The sequence below is a fragment of the Phyllostomus hastatus genome, unplaced genomic scaffold (assembly GCF_019186645.2).
Source record: "Phyllostomus hastatus isolate PE091 unplaced genomic scaffold, TTU_PhHast_1.1 phas_scaffold_78, whole genome shotgun sequence".
In the NCBI taxonomy this organism is placed as follows: Eukaryota; Metazoa; Chordata; class Mammalia; order Chiroptera; family Phyllostomidae; genus Phyllostomus; species Phyllostomus hastatus.
The window spans coordinates 88,472,173-88,492,874 of NW_025334041.1; the positions used below are offsets into that span (position 1 = coordinate 88,472,173).

At 38.6% G+C, this 20,702-nt stretch overlaps 1 pseudogene; it reads right to left on the minus strand.

Annotated features, from left to right (window-relative positions):
* Positions 1-15,638: 15,638 nt before the first annotated feature.
* LOC123811320 lies at positions 15,639-18,126 on the minus strand (annotated as a pseudogene).
* Between the last annotated feature and the right edge of the window lie 2,576 nt (positions 18,127-20,702).

Sequence of the window (20,702 nt, forward strand, 5' to 3'; positions counted from 1 at the left end):
GGATACAATATCTTGATGAAGAATCCAGGGGTGAGAACAGACCACTTTTTGTCCCTCCTGAATTGGTCTATATCACATTTCAGATATATTAAGACAATATTTAGAAGACCTAGTTGGAGACATCAAATAAGTAAGCATGTTAGGCAATTAGACACAACTATAGGCATGATTTTGCTGATTCTGACCTGTCTGGTGAACCTAGAAATTTCTGAATAATACCAAGTGAAAAAAATAGAGGCAATACTTCCACATAGGCAGGGTAACCTGTGTGAAGTTACTAGATGTTGGGGGCTGGGAGCATAAGGAAAGCTAAGTTTAAGCTTTTATTGTTTCTGTTCCCTCTTTGCTTGTCTTATTCACCTTTACATTAATTAATTATGTTGATTGAATGCCATGTGTATGCTAGGCACTGTTCAAGGCACTAAGAAGCATTCTAGTGTAAAGAGATCAGAGCAAGCAACTAAATAAGTGTATATATAGTCTCTCAGAGGGCATTAAGTGCTGAGGGGAAAAAAAGTAAAATAAAGCAGGCTAAAGAGTGCCAAGGAGGAGGGGTATAACATATAGTTGTCAAGAAGATGACATTTAGCCTTGGCTGGTGTGGCTCAGTAGATTGACTGGCCTGCGAACCAAAAGGTTACCAGTTTGATTTCCAGTCAGGGCACATGTCTAGGTTACCGGTTGAGTCCCCAGTAGGGGGTGCACAAGAGGCAACCACACATTGATACTTCTCTCCTTCTCTTTCTCTCTCCCTTCCCCTCTCTCTAAAAACAAACAAACAAACACATAAATGAATGAATGAATGAATGAATGAATGAATGAATGAATGAATGAAAATTTAAAAAGGAAGATGACACCTAAACAGAAATCTGAAAGACATGTGATGATCTGGAGGAAGAGCATTCCAGGAAGGGGAAATAACCACTGTAAAGGATCAGGGGTGGGAGCTAGCTTAGCACGTTTGAGGGATTTTTAAGGAGCACTCAGAGGTAGTGGGCAGTTTGAATATGAGGGGCTTTGGATGTCCATCTAGGGACTTTGTCTGAATTATCAATTATTTGGGATGTTATCAGAACAAGGTAAATTTGGGTACCAATAGTGCTTTACACACTTTAGTTTGAAAAGTGAATTCAATGTAAATTATAATTGTTTATGAAATAAGCCAAACAAACTGTTCTTTGCAAATAAATTTATTTATGTAACAGTATTTTATTTACCATGTCAATAGACACCTAACACCATCCTCTCTGTCTTGCTACTTTATTGTTCCTCATTTTCTTATATGTCTCATGCTGAAAGATGGGAACAAATGAGACCTATGATATAAGTAGGTCCTCCTAAAACTTTCTAATATTCCAGATGATGGAAGTCATTGGAAATAATTAAGAAACTATTTTGTAAATATAGCCCACTTTTGATGCTGAATCAGAATTTTCTATCTATCTATCTATCTATCTATCATCTATCATCATTGGTTTTCACAGGCTCCCAAAGTTATTTTGCCTAGAAATTTGGGACAAAAGTCACAAACAAGTATATATGAGAAAGAGCCACAAAATTTTAGAACTAAAAGGCACTTAAGGTACCATTTGTTTTATTAATTTGGTAAGTATGTACTGAGTGCCTAGTACTCAGTGGGCACCATAAAAAATGTTGTTAGACACAAAAAATTGTCTAGGACACAATCTCAGTATTCATATTAACAGAAGGGCAAGCAAAAACTCAAAAGAGACTGTAGGCTTTTCCAAGACATCTGGAATTGACAGATGAGTTTTGAACACAGACCACCTGGCTTTTAGTATCGGACTCTTTTTATTGTATCTCATGGTCGGTGGCAGTTTGCAACAGTAATTAGCTGAAAGACCAGTCCTGAGTGCTATCATTTGAAAAAGGTCTTAGCCATTAGAAGTCCATGTAGTGAATGAAATACTAGTCAGACAGCTTGCATTTATTGGGAGCCGGTAATTTACTCTGAATAATCTTAGTGTAAAAATCTAATTTCAACCCATTTTCTCAGAGGGTAAATTTTATTCCATTTCCTTTTCTCAAGGCTCTGTCATTAGCATGTTAAACTAATGAGTGAATCAATTATTTAAAACTGGCAATATTTTTTATTATGTCTAATTAAGTGTTTAATCAGGACATTCTGGTCTTTAATCCTCTGAAAGCAGCATTCACAAGAGGAGGAATGAAATGGCTGGGTGGAACTTTACTAAAAACCTCTTGTACTGCGAGGACTAGAGAGGAAGCTGGAGTCCAAAAGGGAAGGTGAACAGGAGTGAGTCATGGAAGAGACAGGAAAAGGCAACAAGTCTTACCAGCAGCCAGTGAAGATGATGATGAATGGGTTTAGCAGTGGAATAAGTGGGGAAAATGCCACATTTCAAGAGAAACCTGGCTTCTCAACAGTAACACTTAAATCTCAAGAAAGTAATAATATCTTGGATACTCAGAAAGACAATGTTATTTTATAATTGCATGCTTACAAAAATATCTTTCAAGAATAAGGCCAGTGTAAAAATGTTTTAGACTAATACTAAGAACTTATCACCAAAGGAACCTTACAAAGGAAAGACTAACAGATATACTTCAAGCAGAGGAAAATGATCCCAGATGGAAGATTTGAAAATGAAGGATGAGAATGAACGTAGAAATGGCTAAAGTTCAGCATTGACTATGTGAAATGACAATTATAATGTCTTAACTGGTAAAAAAAATAATACATTGAAACAATAGAATTAAGTCAAGAGCTGGATGTTATTTTGGAGGAAAGGAGAGTAAAGATATTGAAAAAAATCAAATTTTTGTGAGATAAGCAAGCACAATAAATGTCTAGAATCAAAATATACTACTCTAAATTAGGAATGGGATACACTAATGATGAAAATAGTTAAATTATGTAAAAGTCAGCAAGAAGAAAGAGAAAGAAATACTTTTAAATGTAGGACAAATAAATAGCCCATAATTAGGTGCTTAAAATAATTCAAATATATTGGTAGCTATAATAAATGCAAATAAACTGAAAGTTCCAGTTTATAAAAAAATTGTTATCCCAGATAAATATTTGAAACATCACTATATGCCATTTAAAAGTGATAAAGCAAACCTATAAGGTAACAGAATGGTCAAAAATAGTCAAATGGGAAAGGATATGCCAAGCTAAATTCTAACTGAAAAAAGATTATATATATTAATATGTAGCAATGACAACATGTATTATTTCACATGTAATAAAAGTGTATTATTGTTAAATGACAGAATATAAAGTAATATGTTTTAGTAGGGATTAAGATGATCTTTACATATTAATAAAAGGTTAACTAGACATATATAATAATTTTCCACTTATGACAAATAAAAATACAGCCTCAGAATATCTGCAGTGACAATGAATAACAGCATTATAGGGATAAATTTAATAATAAACATAGTGGGAGATATTTAACATTCCTCTTTCAGAAACTGATAGAGCAAGCAGATAATAATCAGTGTGGATACAGAAAATTTGAACAATGTAACTAACAGCTTTATTAGGTGGGCTTATATAGAACAATGCAAAAAACAAATGCAGAATAAATATTCTTTTCAAGCAAAAACATAACATTTACTAAAATAAAACACATATAATGGATCATAAAGCTAATTAATAAGTTTCAAATGAATATTCCTGCTGACCACCTAATCTGACTGCAGTGAAATTCTCCAAGATCAATCAAAAAGCTGACTGGAAAAAACTTCATATATTTAGAAATTAAGCAAAACACTTTGACATGAATTGTAGGTAAGTGAACAAATCAAGTGAAATTAGACTACATTAAATTTAAGCACAGAATTGCGAACACTCAACAGTTTTTGATGCACAGTGAAATACTTACACAGCAGCGAAAATAGATGAACCATAGCTATGTACCTCAATGTTAATGGATCATGAAAACATACTGTGGAGGAAAATAAGAAAGTCTCAGAAGAATAGTTACAGTATGATTATATATATATGTGTGTGTGTGTGTATATATATATGTCAAGAAGAGTGAAATATAAATAATAAATGGTTTAAGAATACTGTTATATGGTAAAGTCCCACAGAAAACTGAGGAAATCACCCTGGCTGGTGTGGCTCAGTAGATGGAGTGCCAGTCTGTGAACCAAAGGAGCGCTGGTTTGATTCCCAGTCAGTGTACATACCTGAGTTGTGGGCCAGGACCCCAATAGGAGACATGTGAAAGGCAAGCACACATTAATGTTTCTCTCCCTCTCTTTCTCCTTCCCTTCCTCTCACTCTAAAAATAAATAAATAAATAAAATCTTAAAAAAAAGAAAAGTGAGGAAGTCTAGGACCGTGGTTACCATAGAGGGTGAGGGAGAAGCATTCAGAGAAATGTATAGGGGGAATTTTCCTATAGTAGTAATGTTATATTTCTTAAGCTGGGGGATAAGTGCACAGTATTCATATTATTATTGCTTTAACTATGTTATACAGCTATGTGATATGTACAAATATTTTATTATGTGCATGAATATGTATTAATACAAAAATTTAACATAAAGTTTAAAAAAAAAATCAAAGGGAAAGAGCATGCCAAGCCCAGGGAACAGCATATGCTAAGGTTCAGAGTCATTGGTTCCATGAACCAAGACTCACTCTTTGTCCTCTCTTTATCTTCTCACTCTCTTTGTGCTTCAGTTTTATAGATTTAAATCTCACTTATATGCTGATAACTTCCAAATGTCTCTCATTTACACTTCTCCCTTGAACCACAGACTCATATGCCCAGTTACCTTTTTGCTATGTCCATTTGGGTGTTTAATGGACGTCTCATAATGGACGTCTCAGTCTTAGCCTGTCTACACCCAAACTCCCGCTACCTACCCTGCACCCCCACCCCTAAGGCCTGCTTCCTTGACATCTTGCCCCTTCTCCGTGAGTAACAATTTCACCTTTCCTGTTGCACAGGAAAATCAAACACCTTGGATTCTTCCTTGACTTCTTTGTCTCACTCTCCACATGAATTCTATTAGTATCCTCTTGGCTCTACTTTCAAAATATGTGCAGAATCTGGCCACTGTCTTGGCTTCTGTCACTACTGCCAGTGTCATCTTTCCCCACATCCCACCACTTTCCCTGTCTCCCCAACTCTCCTTTACATGGCTTTCCACATCACTCAAAGTAAAAGCTGAATTTTTAGGGATTTCCATGATCTGTACAACCCCTGCCTCCTGACTGCATCCCCGCCACCCTCCCCCTCCATTGCCTTGATCTCCTTACTGTTGAACAAGTCAAGCACGTTGCTTTCCCAGGGTTTTTGCAGTAACTGTTCCCTCTGCCTGGAATGTTCTTTCCATGACACACCACTTGGCTCACTTCCTCAACCCCTTCAGTTTTTTGCCCTAATGACCCCTCTACTAAGTTTGGTCTTTCCTATCCACTCCTCCAACTTCGCCACTTTCCCTGTTTGTGTTGCAGGGTAGTTACCACTATTTGACATACTATATAGTTTACATAAAGGGTGGGGCGGAGTAGGTTTATAGTTGTTCTTATGAAAAATAATACAATAATTAATAAATAATCATGCTAGAATAAACTCTGTTTCACTTACTCACAATTGTAAACCTACTTTTGCCACACCCTGGATATGTTTAGTTTGTTATTCCCAAGTGGAATATAGCTCCAAGAAGGCAGGGAGTTCTATCTGTTTGTCTGTTTGATTCTCTGCTGTATCTCCTTGAACTGAGACTCCTGCCTGTCACATAACACACAATCAATACTAATTTAGTGACTGAAAAAAAAAATGGTGCTTTGAGGGAATTTTTTTTTAATGGTTTGAATGTAACACAAAATGGATAAGAGACCAGCTTGGAGAGTTATACTGGAACCAAATCAAAATGCATATTTTTGCCTTATTAACATGAAATAAGAATTACATAAACTACATTTCTCAATTTAACAAACTTTCATGCTCCTAATAAAGGAAAGTCAATTCTATCTGTACCTACAAGGGGTACTGGCTGCCATGCATAGTGAATTTAAGTCTGAATTCAAGATATTCTGGTTCAGGTATTGTATTTGAAGTACTGTCTTGAATACATACACACATAAATCAAAATAGATCCCACACATACACACACACACACATATATACACATACATGAAAATATATTCACTACATACATGTACATGAGTTTTTGAAATAAGCAAGAACAGAGAGATGCAATCAATATCCAGAGCTCTCTTGTAACAGCAGAAAGGTGAATAAAATGGATTGTCTGTCTGTGATCTTTTGAACTCAGAAACAAATGGATTTATGAACAGCCTTCCTGAACTAACCTATTTGTAAGTAGAAGATGTTGTCTACACAGGGTTGTATTTAGTTGTAGTTTATAACCCGACTGTGGAAAATAATATCTTATAAGCTAAGCATCAGCAGGACAGAATTTTCAGTTACCTACCAGACATTTATCCTGAATTGATTGGTTCTCCCATCACATACAGCCGTTTTGGCTGGCCCATTCTAAGCAAGACAACTATTTAAAAAGCTCATTGTGATAATCCTTTTACAACACTCTGATGGACCATTTGTATAGGTAGAAGTTTTGTTGGAACTAATATGTCCTAAACTGCAATGGCCTCTGCCCGATAAGTTCACTTGGTAATTTCAGACTTATTTTTATCTCCTTAGACTGTGTGTGTATAGCAATAATGGAACAACTAGTTTATCCATTTTCAGATAGTCTGTTTGACTATCCTGATATTTTTAGGGAATTAAAAAAAACCCTCCCAATGAAAAGGCACTCTTTAAATGCTTTTGCTATAACTCTTCAAGTCTTTCAGAACTGAGGCTCTTTAGCAAACACAAGACTTACACGCATATGCAAGTTGGCACACTCGCTTGAGATGTAATTAAAGACACATTTCTCCATGGATTGAAGTGTTTTGTTTAGAAATACATTTCCCATTATACTTTTTGCACATTTTTTTTTCAGAAACGTTTCCTTTCATGGTTTTCTTTTTTAAAAATATTACGTAATAGTGCGAGAGAAGGTCTGTTGTGGTTTGAGTGCAGCCACACCAGTTGTGGTCCTCAGATATCCCTGCACTGTAGTAATCATAGCCTCTTTGACTGGAAACCATTCTGTTTTTCTCAGAAAAACTCATGAATATTTGCTTCTTCCATCTTCCTTAAATCTGAGTCAATCAAGTGTGTAAATCTCAGTCAGGCTCTTGGTTTATACAACTCTGGGAACAAAACGGTTCCATATTTTTTAAGGGCTCCCTCCCGCGAGTCCAACAATTTTGTGACATGGTGTTATCAACTCTTCTCATTACCTCTTCTGGGACAGCTACTCACTGGTGGGGGAAGGGCAAGAACCAAACATCTCTGGAGAGAAGAGGCCATCAGCAGGTGAACATCTCGATCATTTGGTTCAGCCCTACTCCGGTGAACAGAGCTTCATGTTGCTGGTGGAAACCCAAGTGTGAAGCCAATTTTTATGCTCTAGATGGCAAAAAAATGCAGCTAATTCCAAAGGGTTTCTCCTTCTTCCCTGGCAGCTGGTATGTTTACATAGTGGGGATGAAAGGCCTGACATCTGTGTTTACATTTCCACATACAGGGTCCCCCCAAACCCACAGTTAGGAATCATTTATATCCAAGCACCTCTGCCCCAGAATTACAACAGCGAAGTCTTTCAACTTCTCCTCGGCAAGGGCCTTTGATCTCTCTGTGCAAAATGCTCTCTGATGAGTTGTGATTGGAAGAGGAGGCTGGGAAGGTTTTATACTTTGACAACTTCCTCCTCTCTCTCAACCCCCAACCATATAGGAATATGACCCAGACTCCTAAGTACCCAGATCTCTTTCTAGAAATTCCATTGAGTCATCAGAATAAAATCAAAACCGACTGCTGAGGCCAAAGCAGTGGGTCTCAAAAATTTTTGCATTTTAAATCAGCACTCCAGTTGACTCTGATTTCTAATTCCAAGTGGACTAGAATCACTTGAGTTGCTTATTAGACTGGAAATTCCAGAACCTGATGCAAACTGACTGAATCTCTAGGTGTGGGCTCAGGAATAAGTATTTTTCACATCTTGAGATGAATTTTATGTGTATCATTTGTAAAGAACCCTTCAGCTAGTTGGACACTGGGGGTGGGGCCTTGCCTTTGAGGGCTAGGTTATACTAGTCTCTGTTGCAAGACAACATCTCAACCTCTGACCCTTTCAATGAAATGGCGGTGGCCTCCCCAAGTTAGAATCACTTAAGCTGATTAAATGAAATGATTTTCTTTGAATGTTTGAATGTCTTACATAACTTTGGACCACATTATACTATTTTGTATTAATAAATTTTTGGCTTGTAAATTGATGCAAAGTAGTTTAGCAGAAGAAATATTTATGGAACCAAGACTTCTGAAAGTTGATCTTGAATCTAAGTTTGCATTGCTTTGTGATGCTGTACTCTTTCATCTGAAATGATATTTTTCTCTTTTTGATCAAATTTTTATTGAGGTAATCATAGATTTACATGCATTTGTAAGAGACAATACAGATAGATCCTCTGTATCCATTATCTAGTTTTGCCTGATGGTAACCTTTTCCAAAAGTATAGTATAATATCATAAAAGAGGATATAGAGATTGATAAAATCCACAGATTTTATTCAAATTTCCCCAGCTTTACTTGTGCTCATTCATGCATGTGTGTTATGTAATTTTCTCACATGTGTAGGTTTGAGTATCTGTCATACAGTGATGATTCTGAACACTCCCTGCCCTTACTGTTGTGGTTCAGTGGGCTGGGAATCATCCTCTAAACCAAATGGTCACTGGTTCAATTCCTGGTCAGGGCACATGCCTGGGCTGTGAGTCAGGTTCCAGCTGGAGGTGTGCAAAAGGCAACTAATAAATGTTTCTCTTATACATTATTGTTTCTTTCCCTCTCCTTCTCCCTTCCTTCCCTTCTCTCTAAACCTAAACTAATTTTTAAAAATTAAAAAAAAAGATACTTAACACTTCCCTCATCACAAGGATTCTTGGGTTTCCCTTTTTAAGCATACCCATCTCTTTTCTGTCCCCTCTTTGAACCCTTCACAACCACTGATCTGTTCTCTACTTCTAAGTATTTGTCTCTTCAAAAGTGTTATATAAGTGGAATCATACAGCAGTTCATATTTTGGGACTGGCATCTTTTCACTCAGCATAATTTGCTGGAGAATCATCCAGGTTGTTGCAAATATCAGTGGGTTTTCATTTTTAGTGCTGAGTAGTATCCCATGGTATGAATGTACCACAGTTTGTTTAACCATTCATTTTCTGAAGGACATCTGGAACGTTTCCAGTTTGGGGCTATTATTTATAAAGCTTCTATGTACATTCATGTGTAAATTTTATTATACAGATATTTTAATCAGCCTTTTCAACTTTCATAATTTTTTAGAAGAATCACAAACTTTATCATAACTATAAAATCTTTCTAGTTAACTTCAGTTAACTTATACCATCTCCTTCCTGGATGCCAAACCAACACCTGCCTGAACCAAGTGTTTTATCATTTGCCTAAAGTCAAAATATTTTACGTGGACTTCCAGCCAAGATGGAGGCATAGGTGGGCGCACCATACCTCCACACACAACCAAGATAGGGACAACAATTTAGAAATAGAATAACATGCAGAAATGACAGAAAATTTATCTGAATGGAAGTCGGACAACCAAAAAGTTGAATTAGACTCGTGTATACAGACAGGTAGGAGGGGCGGAGATGAGCAGCCAGGTGCGGGTCACAGCATGGAGAGCAGAGAGTGGTGGGACTGGGCATGTAAGGAATCTGGGGGTGCGTAAGGCATCCAGGGCACTCAGCGGGTGGACCCTGAGTGCGCAGGAGGCAGCTGGCAGACCCCAACCCAAGGGTGGCAACCGGCAACCGGCAGACCCAGTGAGGTGGCGATTGTAAAGCAAGGCAGTGCGCGCAACCCAGGATCCCAGCACTGGGATAGAGCCTTGGGACACTGATTGAGGTCACCTGTGGGAGTTGAGGTGCAGGGAGAGACACCCAGCCTCACAGGGGAGGTCCTTGGAGGGTCCCACAGCATGCACAAGCCCACCCACATGGGAATTGGCACCAGAGGGGCCCAGTTAGCTTGGGGGAAGCAGCAGAGGGGACTGAGGTCCCATGGAGAATGGAGCAACCACCATTGTTCCCTCTCAACCCTGTCCCCCCATACAATGTCACAAACCAGTGACTGGGGTGCCCTGCCCTGGTGAACACCTAAGGTTCCACCCCCTACTATAGCAGGTGTGAACAGACCAAAAAAAGAGAGAGAGAGAGAGAGAGAGAGAGAGAGAGAGAGATGGCTCAAACAGAAGAACAAATCAAAGCCCCAGAATCCATCCTTTTAAGCGACAGAAAGATAGCTAACCTATCAGATGCACAGTTCAAAACACTGGTGAACAGGATGCTCACAGAATTGGTTGATTTTGGTTGCAAATTAGATGAAAAAATGCAGGCTATGATAAGAGAAATGAAGGAAAATACACAGGGAACCAATAGTGATGGGAAGGAAACTGGGACTCAAAACAATAAAGTGGACCAGAAGGAAGAAAGAAACAACCAAACAGGAAAGAATGGAGAAATAAGAATCCAAAAAAATGAGGAGAAGCTTAGGAACCTCCAGGACATCTTTAAACGTTCCAACATCTGAATTATAGGGGTACCAGAAGGACAAGAGGAAGAGCAACAAATTGAAAACTGGAACAAATAATAAAGGAGAACTTTCTCATTCTGGCAAAGGAAATAGACTTCCAGGAAGTCTTGGAAGCTCAGGGAGTCCCAAAGAATTTGGGCCCAAGAAGGAACACACCAAGGCACATCATAATTACATTAGCCAAGGTAAAAATGAAGAAGAGAATCCTAGAAGCAGCAAGAGATAAGGAGACAGTTACCTACAAAGGAGTTCCCATCAGACTGTCAGCTGATTTCTCAAAAGAAATCTTACAGGCAAGAAGGGGCTGGAAAGAAAGTCATGAAAGGCAAGGACCTACATCCAAGATTGCTCTATCCAGCAAAGCTTTCATTTAGAATGGAAGGGCAGATAAAGTGCTTCTCAGATAAGGTCAAGTTAAAGGAGTTCATCATCACCAAGCCCTTATTTTATGAAATATGTTAAAGGGACTTATCTAAGAAAAGAAGATAAAAAAACATGTATAGTAAAGTGACAGCAAGCTCACAATTATTAACAACCACACCTAAAACAAAACCAAAAGAAATTAAGCAAATAACTAGAACAGGAAGAGAACCACAGAAATGGAGATCACATGGAGGGTTAGCAACAGGGGAGCAGGAGGAGGAGAGAATAGGAAAAGGTACAGAGAATAAGTAGCATAGATGGTAGGTAGAAAATGGACAGGAAGAGGGCAAGAACAGTATGGGAAATGCAGAAGCTAAAGAACTTATGACACATGGACATGAACTAAAGGGGGTGAATGTGGGTGGGAGAGGGTGTACAGGGTGGAGGGGAGTGAAGGGGGGAAATGGGACAACTGTAATAGCATAATCAATAAAATATATTTAAAAATATTTTATGTTTTATCACTTGCCTTCTCAATGAAATTGAAAGTAGATTTTTTTGTGTTGCCTGTAGAAACATTACAGCTTTAGACATAACAAATGAATAACCAAACTGACAGACAATATTATTATTATTTTCACTTAATTTGATTGTAGTGCCTCTGTGACCAACAGAATATATCTTATTACACACTGTGTGGATACAAGAATGCATAAAGAACATGAAACTTCCCCTTAGAGAATTTGCAATTTAGCTGGAAAAGTAAAGCCAATGGTAATGCATTGAAGTTACAGAATGATGAGCCGCTGTGATTTTAGATGTCAAATGCATGGACAGAGAAGAGAGAGAGGAGGGTGGGATGGAGAATTAAAGCAGGTTTCATGGAGAGTCTGAACTTTAAATCAGTCCTTAAATAAGGAGGGGAAGGTTATAAAAAGTGATAAAAAAGAAGATTCTAAGGAGAAAAAAACATCTCAAGCACTGTTATTGGAGTGCTGTGTGGTGAGTTTAAGAAAAGAGCTGGTTACCAGAGTAGGTAGGTGAGGTGTGACCTGACTGTGACAGACCTTCAGAGGTGCATATAACCTATTTGTGTTGGTCCCTTTTTCTGGAATGTAAAATTGGTAACAAAAGCCCACAGGGACTAATCATGTTGAGGTGCATCAATTTAACAGTTGGGCTGAATTTTAACTCTTGGAATTTGGACTTGCCTCTAGGTGTTCTTGGAGTTTCTGAACTATGAATCCTTGACACTTATGCCCAGTAGATCTTTGACTTCCATGTGATACCTGTTAGAAAGAATCTGAATTGTGTCCACAGACTTGTTCAATGTTCTAGTAGTTGCTGAAAGAGATATGACTAGGAGATAAGACCATTGCACACTCCATCCACCAAAGGAAGGCACCAGGTGCTGACAGGGCCAACATTATGAAGAGGGAGGATCACAGGTCCTAGGCTTATGGTGAAGCTGTACATCCATACATTATCAGCTCCTGCTACTTCCTTTTCTCTTTTTCCCCTTCCATTACATCTGGAGAATTCTGCTATGAGAAAGTTTTTTGAGAAATTTCTATGAAAAAGCCAATCATAAGGAGATAAAAGAGCTTTCTTGTTGGGTATAGTGGAAGAAGCTGCCTAGAGCTCAGAGATCCAATGGAGGATCAGTGGCTTTATAGATAGTAGCCTTGGGTCCAGCAGTGGTCCATGGGGCCAAAGATCACTAGAGTGGTGGGCATCAGAACAAAGCTGTGATCATCACTGCCTATTATCACCAGGACCTGTAAAAAAAGCACTGAGAAGGGAGACCCTACACAGGGATCAAAGGCTCAGGATACATCCAGTTGTTGTAAAGGTATAATTGTTCTCACTCAATAAATGGTGAGGGCTGGGGGGATAGGTCCCATGGCTTCTGGAATTCTGGTGAAGACTAAATAGTGAATGTCAATGCCAGTCATGCCTTGGATATTGGCTGTGCTGATTTGTGGCCAGCTGCAGAAGAAATTTACATGCATCAACCACAAAGAGAAATTAATACTCATAGGGTTTTGTTGATAGTTCTGCCCTTTACATTGCTGTTTGTTTCATTTCCATTTTCAATTGTGAAGACAAGGCATTTATTAACAAATTCCTAAAGCTGTGTTTGTAGTTTTAGATGTCTGCAATAGGAAAATGTTCATAGCCTAAGGGTGCTGCAATAAAAAGCAAAATGTGTGTAATTTCTAAATACTTAAGGAATTTTAAGCACAAATTCCCTTAGAGCATTAATGACTTTAATAAAGACAGACATCTAACTTAAAATCACCAAATCATTAGAGTTGCAGTAAAAGTGTAAGCAATGCTTAATTAATATACTTGATTATTTTCCTTGATAAAGACACTGGTTATTAAGTCTAATTGTGCCTCAAAGATCAACCGAACAGTGAGAAAGGCAACTAACCAATGACTTGAGGTCATTTAACCAAAAAAGTACTTTCTTGCTACTCTTCTCCATCAGAATGACATCAATTATTATTAATGTCATTATCTTATTATTATTATTTGATCAGACTTTGTTTCTATAAATAAATTCAAACACTGTGGAGTATAGATATAGACTCAACACCCTCTATAAAATACAGTGAAAGGCAGTGTAATAATATCAGAAAGACATGTTTTCTGTTGTTGTTGAATAAACCTCCTTGGATTCAAATTGTACTCTCAGAGGGGCCTTTTTTCACACTGGCTCTAGACCATGGAGAAACAGGTGGCTGCCTTGGGATCATTGTGGGGAAAGTTAACTCTATAAGCTCTGCTTTATAGGTGAAAAGTGTATATAAATTAGCCAAGTTCTCATGACTAGCTACTGGTAGAACTGAAATTAGAAACCAGGTCTATGTGACTCCAAAAGCTCCCATTATTCTCCTTCTGCCCTGCTTAAGAAGGATGATCAGGTATATGAGTCACTGGCCCTAGCCCTTTCTACCAAGCGTTTTCCATATCATGAGAGCAACTCCCTCCTTTGAGAAAAAAGAAATAAGCAAGCAAGCAAATTCCTTGAGGAACTCAAAATATTTAATTGCTCTTCATCGCTTCTCTTACTCAGGACAAGATTAATTAACTCTGATCTTTTCATTTGTATGGGCCTAATATGGATGGCTTAATAATTGCTTCTTAAAAAGAGAGACTTCTGAGAAAATACCATGTTAATAAGTTGGAACTGTCTTCACTCTATCCTATTGCTTGAACTTGTTTTAGACCAAAAAAAAGTCTGTGATTTTTTAAAAAGCCAAACAATTCAAATCTGATGGTGAAAACCCTTTTCATTATGCTCACAGATACCATCAAAGCCCAAGAAATACTGCAGTGTATTAAAATGTATGTTTTGAGCCTGATGTAAGTGATAGGGTCTCAAGCTGCAATGTGACTCTAGGTCAAATTTAAGACGGTTCCCAAATTCCTTACAGTCCCACCCTGGAAGAAGCATTGTACACAGGCTGTTGATTTGTCAAAAACTTAATTTTCCAGGATAACCTCTGCTGAGGATTGAACAAAGTCAATATCCTGGAGTTCATATCACCTTGGACAGCGGCTTGAAGATGGTACAATAAAGAACGAGACCATAAACTCCTATAAGCAGTGATTTACCAGTTAGATGTGAGAAAAATAAAGAATCGTTAAAATGACAAAATACCATGAGTCATTAAGGGCCAGCCTAATTAAATAATAGACCAATGTAAGCCAGAGATTTATGATCTGCCAGCTGCACGATGTGGGATTATCAAAATAGTGGAAATTGACATACCTTGTACTACACACAGCCTCTCTTTAGCTGCCTCTTTTAACATTTATCAGGAGGTCACCCAGGGAAATAAGCCTCCAACATAAACTAGTTGCTAGTCTTTCCGTTGTAACCCAGTCCTCAGTGGAACATTTATTACCTTGTCCTGGCTGGACAGTCTGGTGATTTTTCTTGAGTCTAAATGGCTTTCCTCTACTGCAAGCTGCCTTTGTGTGTTTTGTTTTGCTCATTCACTTTATTGTTTCCCAATAAAGTTAACATCTGAGTGTTTCTTTTGGCAAAATATCTAGAACAGCAGGGCTCCAAGGGTTGTCCTCAGGGCCCTTTGGAAGGATGTGGACTGGGTGGGATTCTTGCATGTCACTGGTGCTGCACACCATGGCAGATTACATCTGCCAGATGGACCTGTGGCCACATGACCCGTGACCACACCTGTAAGTGATTTGAGCTAGAGGATGGCAGCTTCAAGGCATAATATGCTTTTCTCCAAACATAGCTTCTGTGCTCCTTTTTCTCTGTATATTTAGCTTCTGACATCCCAGAGCCTATGGTCACATGGGGTTCCATGCAATGTGACCACTATCAGTACAGCCTGAATGTCCACCAGTTGAAGGTTACTTTTTGTTTGTTCTATTGTTTACCCCAATTTATTACTCATCTTACATGGTTTAAAACATTTATTATTTTCCCATCAGCTTCACCTTAGCAATTGCACTAGCTGAAGCATCAGTGACCACAGGGGAGAGGAAATGATAAGGGCAAAGTCTAGAGGAGAATGGAGGGTGGAAGAAGCTTGAGTCTAGAGGCAATCTTGGTCTAGAACGAGGTTGGCCTGAGTCAGGAGCCTTGGGGACTGTGAAGCAAAGGGCATGATCAAGGGACTGAGACAATCACAGAAGAGCCAGACAGGGAAGGGAACAGCACTGTCTAGGATCTGTAGCAGCAGCAGGAGCAATATGAGGTTTCTTTGGTGTATGGATCCAAAGTCTTTTTTAAAAGATTTTATTCATTTATTTTTAGAGATAGGGGAAAAGAGGGAGAGAGGGAGAGAAACATCAGTGTGTGGTTGCTTCTTGTGTACCCGCTACTGGGGACTCAGCCAGTAACCCAGGCATGTGTCCTGGCTGGAAATCGAACTTACCACCCTTTGGTTCTCAGGCCAGTGCTCAATCCACTGAGCTACACCAGCCTCGGCTGGACCCAAAGACTTTAAATAGCAAGTTAATGAGGTGTCATGTTGTTATACTTGGTGAAGGCACCATCCTCATTCTCACTCTGGCACAGTCACCAGCTGGATGCTCTCTACTACTTCTTAGTTCCCCTGTTACCTTTACAATAAAGGTGCCCAGGAGAGAGAAGCTCTTGGTTTTGAATTTGGAATAACTCATCTTCAGTTTGCCTGTCTTGGTATTGAATCGGGGCACATGGTGGCAAGAGCAGGGAATGATGATATGTAGGTGCTGAGGAAGTTGAACACCTGGGGCATGAAGAAGAGTAGCATGGTCTTGCTGAAGTATCCAAAGGTGCCCACATGGCAAAGGTCATGCCAGCAAAGTAACAGAAGGTATCTCCCACAGTTATGGTAGAGAAACCCCAATGTGGTTTTAAAAAGAGAGTATCATGAAATAGAGGGAAAGGACAAGATCATCCTGACAATAACCATTCAGATCCACCAGGCTGAAGGTGATGATAAAAATCACTAGCAACTGGCCAGCCTCTGGGGCATTAATTTTTGCTAGAATATTGGTGGCATTGGTAGAGAACACTGTCAACAGCCCCATATAGACATATACAGGATCCCCAAACCCAGATGCAAGCTAAGAATTATAAAATTATTGTTATACAAGATAGTGGGTATTCTGGTTATCTGTTGTTCTATAATCAATCACCCCAAAATTTAGTATCTTAAAACAACATCAACCATGTGGTTGCTCATGAATCTACAATTTGGTCAGAGCTCAGTGACATCAGTTGGGACTTCTCAATTAGAAAAAGTTAGAGAATCCCCTTCCAAGATTGTTCACACCCATATCTAGCAAGTTGGTGCTAGCACCAGAGATCAGAGATCACCAAGGCTGTTAGCTAGAGGCCCCATTTGTCTCCATGTGGGTCTTGTAATGAGAACGCTTGAGTTCCCTTGCTACGTGGAGGCTGGGTTCTAATAATATTTTAAGTGACAGAAAGTGGAAACTACCCTAAAATCCTGGACCCAGAAACTAGCACCATCACTTCCACCATAATGTATTGGTCGAGTGGTCACAGAGCCTGCCCAGTTGCAAAAGGAGAAGCTATGGATCCCTCTAAACTTTTTAATGGGAGGAGAGAGAATTTGCAGCTATTTTTAATCTAGAACAGTGGGTTAAAAATTTAAGCTCTAAAATGTGTCCATTATTTTTCACAAAAATCCTAACTTGTTTGACTACAGCATATTTACATTTAAAAGCAACTTGTTTTTTCATTTGGAATCCTCATGAGAGATAGGTAGAATAGATAGTGTTACCAACACTCTACAGGGAGTTGAGACAGAGGGATTTTGACTTGCTTATGGAAACAATCATTCTGCAGCAAACCTAGGGAGGTTTGCTTCCTCCCAGGTCTCAGATGCTTCCTACAACTTTTTCCAGCTTATGACTGGGTTTTGACCAGTTATATAGACTGGGCTGTGGCTCAAGAAGAACATAATTTTAATGGTCAGACCAGTGTACCATGGGTACCCAAGTTTTATGATATCCAGCTGCAGAATGTATCATCATGTCTCTGAGGCCTCACTTATTGAGATCATTGTTCAGTTTTGGTGTACCATCTGTTGTCCGAATCTTCCTAAATGATTTTCTGGGCTGGCTTCCCCTCTCACTGGGAATAGAGGAGTTGCCAAAAGCCCAGTGCATTCTTTTCTGCATTGTAAAGCCATCAGGACTTAATTAGTGAAAACTCTTCAACAACAATTGATTTGTTCAACTATCATTCAATTTGAAGTACCCTCTTTTTATTAAAAATTACTTGAAAGTTGTTGGATGCCCAGCTTTATATTATTTTTTTTGAGCATGTCTCTATCTATTTTACATCTTGCATTTAGCAAGTTTCTATAAGTAGACTGTAGTTTGAAAAGTACTTCGGGATAGAATTTATTAGAAACTTTTATTTAACATCAATTATTTTTAGATACCTGTGGATTCTGATAACTAAATCAAAAAATAGAGTTGACTGAGTCTGAGAGTTTCAAGCTTTTGGAAAGTGCGTCTTTAAACCATTGCTCAGAGTCTAGGCCTTTGGAAAACCTACTTCATGTTTGTCTTTAGGTCCTTCTCCCTGAATTTTAAGTCTCCTTTGTGTCTAGAGGAAAGTTGCAACCATATGTTTCTGATTCACTTATAACTAACATTTAGAGTTAGCTCATGAAGCTATTGTTTTGTAAGAACATGTACTTTAAAGTTGTATGTGAGTCATTTTGAGCTCCTTTTCTTCTTTGAACAAAGAAACAATTCTTTTTCAAACTTAATTCTTTTTCAAACTTTTCCTTAAAAATTAGTTTATTTTAAGACGCAGAGCCATTGACAGTGCTGAAGGCAGCATTCCATCAGTCTTTCCACGTTGGTCTCAGAATCAGTTTAGATAAGGATTTGTGAGCACATCATTGGATCACTGGGCCATGCTTAACCAGTTTGCAATTGATATTTCTCCAGGAGCTAAGAGAACATTCATTTACCTGGCTGTGCACTTGCTTGGTTATTTCAAATTTTTAGAAGTCAAAAGAATAATAGTTCTATAAGGAAAGATAAATATCTTTGTAATCCCAAGAAAGAAACCATTTATATGGATTAATTGCAGGTCAAAATATAAAGGAAACAAGAAAATAGAAACTCTGAGAAACTACATCCCTGGAAGAGAGCCAGCAAAGAAATGGTAGGGGCGAGGTGAGTTGCAAATATTATAACAGTGGTTCTAAACCAGGTTAATATTAAGAGTCACTTGGAAAGTTACTTGTTCCAAAACTACAGATTCCTGGGCCTCAAGATGGGATAGACTGGGCATCTGTGTTTTAAAGCTCCTCACACGAGTCTGATGATCAGCTTAGTTATTAAAAATAATTTCTGAAGTCTTCACACACACACCCATACACACACATATGCACAATTATCAAGAGGATATTGAGGTCCAATCCAGGCCACAAGATTCTATCCTCATTCCCTGGACTCGGCCCTTCTTCCAACTTTAAGAATAGATTTCAGGTAAGTTAGCAACTTCATTTCTGCCTTCGTCTATGCAATACAGAGTATTTCTTCCACCAGTTCTCCAACCAGGACCTCAAGTGGGAGAACAAGACAAAATGGGTGGCTATAAAGATCTCTAATTGTGGAGAAGCATTTCCCTGGCATTCCTTTAATCTTTCACTTCCAGCTCACAACTTTACTATGTGCTTAATAATGAAAGTCCAGTGTCATCGCTGGGGCATTGACAGATGCTTAAGTCCTGTAAACCAAGATTACATTATGTACATTTCATTGTCTTTTGGAATCTTGTCAATGCCGGCAATGGAATTTCTCAATGGTCTAAGTGGAGTTCCGCAAACAGGTTGGTGATTGCTCCACGTCCAGTGTGCGAGGTAAAACCCTGAGCTGGGCAATTCTCTTTTCTGGTCAGGGCAGTGCCGTCTGAACATCTGCCTTGAGGAACACCCAGCACCAAGCTTGACTTTTAGTCTTAAGATAATGTATGGGAATGGGTCCAACTTGATTTTAGCAATTAAATTCACCATGTAAAACTTCTTATAATTTTACTTGACTAGCATTTTCAACAGCCATTAATGAGCCAAGTCTCCTGCAATTTTGTAAATGAAGGGATTCAGACTGTGATTATGTATAAATCCTCCCCAAATTACCTGCTGTAGTCAGAAGGCATATGAAAGAGAAAACAATAATGTTTTGGAAAATGATGACATTCTGTAAATAAAATCTGGCAGCAAAAGTTCTTAGCAAAACTAATGCTCAAGTCAGCATGCCTCAATTTATTGCTCCATGAATCAGAAATTAATTCTTCCTCAATCATTCTTATACTTCTGAAGTGTGACATTGTTAACAGAGTCAGAACACTCCACAGGTACCTAGACTGTTAATACAATAAGCCGAAATGAATATAAATGATTGAAGAGGGAAGCAAATTAGTTTCCTTGAAATTTCCTGGAGAATTGAGTTTACATTAACTAGAATGTATGAGGCTGTCAAAGGGTATAGGGGTTAAGGAATGGGAAAAGTGGAATAATAATAATAATTATCATTATTAATCCTCACTCAAGGATATGTTTATTGATTTTTAGAGGGAGAAGAAGGGAGAGATAGAGATACATTGATATGAGAGAAACATCAATTCATTGCCTCCTGTACATACCCCATCCAGGGATCAAACCCGCAACCTAGGTATGTGCCCTACTGAGAATTGAACCTGCAACCTTTTGGTACAAGGGATGATGCTCCAACCAAATGAGCCACTCAGCCAAGGCAGAAGTGGAATTGCTATGACTTTCATGTCCATAGGGACTTTTGTGTTCCCTAGGTGATAACAAACACTGAAAGTATATGTTGGCAAAGGAGACCTACCTTGTTGCTAAAACTGTTTAAGCATTCAGCTTCCTTAATAATTTTTTCCATCTCCAAGGAGTAATGCATACTCTGAAATTGCTTCTGGAATTCTTGCCAGCCCATCCATCCCCTTGACTGCTAACCTTCTAACCAAATATCAGAAAAGTAAAAATATACAAGTGTCCTGCTCAGGAAGGTATATGTGCTACTGATGTTATTTGGCAAAATACCTTGATAGGGTAATTTGGTTGTGTGAACAGCAAGAAACAGCAAGAGAGCAAGAGAGG